Consider the following 4149-nt stretch of genomic DNA (forward strand, 5'->3'; position numbering starts at 1 on the left):
ACACACACACACAAGATTGCACCGTAAGGGAAAATGTCATTTTATGCTCTTTTTAAAGAAATCTGGCTAAAACATACACGCACACACAAAAGATTGCACTGTAAGGGAAAATGCCATTTTATGCTCTTTTTAAAGAAATCTGGCTAAAAGCATTTGCACATTTTGAAAATAAATAAAACAAAATTTTAAAAAACGGGGTAAAGATTACGGTGAGATGAGATGTGCTTGGGATGGCGCCAGGCATGGCCCACTACAAGGCCGCTGAGCTCGCTCTTCCCTACGTGGAACACACTTCCACGACGGCCCCATACTTGTTCCCTCACTTCATTCAAGTGTGGGCCCAAGAGTCACCTCCTCCAGGAAGCCTTCCTTGACTACACTTATTTAAAGAGCCCTACGTCTCTCCATCATTCTCTGAGTTCAACCCTGTTTCATCTCTGCCTGAATGACATTAAACATGATCTGCTATGCTGGTTTCCCCATCTCCACAAGGTCAAGGACACTGTTTTAACATTATTTTACCCTCAGGCCCCAGAGGGATGCCTTATATATACAGTAAATGCCCAATAAAATATTTGCTGGTTGAATACATAATAAATACTAAGTGATGTTCATTGTCATTAGAAGTAATAAGTATCTATCTTTCGGCCGGGGGCCGAGATCATCAATATTGGTTGACAGTAGAGGTTAAGAAGTTGAGTTGGAGACAGATATTTTCCCCAACTTTTATACTTTGAAAAATCCAAACCTACAGAAAAGTTGGAACAGCAGCACAATGAACAACACTCCTACACCTTTTACTTAAACTCACCCACTCCATTCGCCCTCGACCGCATTTGCTGCTTCTTCCCCCCACAAACGTGGATGTGTTTATACGTGCCGGTACATGCATGTGTAGACATGTGGATGGTGGGTGGGTGGATGGACGGACGAACAGACAGACACTTTATTTTGGCTAAACCATTTGCGAGGTAAGTGTAGACATCATGACACTCAACTCCTCCACGCTTCAGCAAGTGTTGTCAGAGAACAGGAGCATTTTCTCATAAAACCGCAACACAGCCACTGTACAGGGGAAATATGACACACAGTGCTATTGTCGAACAAACTGCTGGTTCTCACGTCACCCCGTCCTTGATACGCGAGGCGTTTTTAATCCAGACACCGGCCAGGATCAGCACCGCGCCTGGCTGACGGGTCGGCGCGCTCCGCCCGGAGTTCCCGGCCAGCCCTCATTGTTGTCACGACGTCGTCACTTTTGAATGGCCTGGTCTCATTGTTTTGTTGCATGTCCCGCAGCGTGACTTGTCTGAATGAGCTACTCGGGCTTGGGTCCGAGGTATGTATTTAGCCCAAAGACAGCAGAAATGGAGGTGTGTGCACACCTCTGTGCGTCACGTGGTAACACGGTCCCAGCTCTGACTCCCGGCTCCATCGTTTCATTTGCCATGTGAGTCATGGCAGTTGGCGCTGCCTCTGTGAACCTTGACTTCCAAACTTAGAAAAGGGGAATAATGATACTCTCTCATTAGGAGATGTTTAAATTAAATATATATTAAATATTTATATATAATATATATATTTATATTTAATATATATAATATATATATTTAATATATATTAACTATAATTTTGCTAACTGATGTCACCCCATTAATTTAATTTTAAGAAATTATATATATACATATATACATATACATATATATACACATACATATACATATACATAAACTTTTAGCACAGAGCCTGATTCTGGCTCTATCATTTACCAACTGTGTCACCATGGATAGGTTTAACCTCCCTGCACCTCAATTTCCTTACCAGGAGAAGCATAGTTTTAAAAACAAAACAAAACAAAAAAAAAACCTCTTAGGGGTTTTGTTAAGATTAATGAAGTTTACACATGCAAAGTGCTTGGAAGAGTGGCTAGTATATAATAAGCATCCCACAAACGTTAGCAATGCTCGTCGGTAGTAATAAGTGACACGCGAGGTCACAGAGTGAGGTCCTCACATCGCGGCCTTTGAAGTCTAACACTGCTTGTTTCTTCTCCATGTCCCAGGAGAGCTGGACAGAAACATGAGTCTTCCTTTCATAGTTTTTCTCTCTCTTCCATCAGGTTAACTGCTTAGACTTTTGCTCTGATCATAGGGCAACCCATCCTGCCTTTTCAAATGTGTAGCTAATAAACTAGCCCTGAGTAGTGAAATCCAGATGACTCTCTGCGATAAAACGAAGTATAAATAACTAAGAAACTGCGTCCACATTAGTCTCCTCCTGCCTTTTTTGTTGTTTTGTTCACTTAATTTAATGTTAAGCAGCTGGGTAAACACTCACCAAATGCACAATGAGTTGAAGTACCTACCATTCAGTTTAATTAACACCACTTGGAATGGGTCCCTACCCCAGGATGATTTCATGTCTTCGTCAAGGGTCTGGTGGAGAATTAAGAGCATGTGCCTCTTTGGAAAGATCAACAAAATTGACAAACCTTTAATCAGACTCATCAAAGAAAAAAGAGAGGATCCAAATTAATAAAATCAGAAATGAAAGAGAAGTGGCAACTGACGCCACGGAAATACAAAGAATTATAAGAAAACACTATGAGTAATTATATGCCAAAAAACTGGACAGTCTGGAAGAAATGGACACATTCCTAGAAACATACAATCTTCCAAGACTGAGTCAAGAAGAAACGAAATCTGAACTGACCAATTACTGCTAAGGAAATCAAATCAGCAATCAAAAAACTTCCAACAAACAAAAGTCCTGGACCAGATGGCTTCACAGGTGAATTTTACCAAACATTCAAAGAAGAATTAGCACCTATTCTCCAACCATGCCAAAAAAACTCAAAAGGAAGGGTCTCAAGCTCATCTTATGAGGCCACCATTACCCAGATTCCAAAACCAGACTAAGACAGACAGAAAGAAAGATGGACGGACGGAGGGAGGGAGGGAGGGATTAAAAATACCTCACGTATCAAGGACAGGGCGACGTGAGAACCAGCAGTTTATTAGACAATAGGGAGGGAGGGAGGGGAAAATTACAGGCCGATATGCCTGATGAACATAGATACAAAAATTCTCAATAAAATATTAGCAAACTAAATTCAGCAATACATTAAAAATATCATCTATAATGGTCGCGTGGGGTTTAGTCCTTGGCTTCAAGGTTAGTTCAATATCTGCAGATCAGTTACTATGATACACCAAATAAACAAATTGAAAGATAAAAATCGTATGCTCAAACCCATGGATGCAGAAAAAGCGTTCGATAAAACCCAACATCCATTTATGATTAAAACTCTCAGCAGAGTGGGAAGAGAGGGAACGTACCTCAACACAAGAAAGGCCACATATGACAAACCCGCAGCTCACGTCATGCTCAATGGGGAAAGGCGAAACGCGTTTTCCCTGAGGTCCAGAACAAGACGAGGACGCTCGCTTCCACCACCCCGCTTCAGCACTGCACTGGAAGTCTTCACCACGCCCATCGGACAAGAAAAAGAAAGAAAAGGCATCCAAATTGGAAAGGAAGAAGTTAAACCGTCAAAAATTGCAGATGACAGGATACTATACAAAGAGAACTCTGAAGATTCTACCAACAAACTATTAGGACTGATCAATAAAGTAGCAGTATATAAAATTAATATTCAGAAATCGGGTACATTTTTATACACCAATAATGTAACTATCAGAAAGAGAAATTAAGAAAACAATCCCATCAACAACTGCATCGAAAAACAATATCTAGGAATAAATTTAAGCACAGAGGTAAGAGACCTATACTCTGAAAACTATGAGACATTGAAGAAAAAAACTGAAGATACAAATAAATGGAAGCATATACCATGCCCATGTGTAGGAGAATTAATATCATTAAAATGTCCATACTACCCAAAGCAACCTATAGATGTAATGCAATCCGTATCAAAATACCAATGGCATTTTTGGCAGAACTAGAAAAATCCTAAAATTTATAAGGAACCAAAAAAGACCCCAAATAGCCATGGCAATCTTGAGAAGGAAGAACAAAGTTGGAGGTATCACACTACTTGATATCGAACTATACTACAAGGCTCTAGTCATCAAAACAACATGGTACATGGATCAGATACACTGATCCGTGGAACAGAATAGAGAGCCC

Source organism: Pteropus alecto, unplaced genomic scaffold (assembly GCF_000325575.1).
Source record: "Pteropus alecto unplaced genomic scaffold, ASM32557v1 scaffold60, whole genome shotgun sequence".
In the NCBI taxonomy this organism is placed as follows: Eukaryota; Metazoa; Chordata; class Mammalia; order Chiroptera; family Pteropodidae; genus Pteropus; species Pteropus alecto.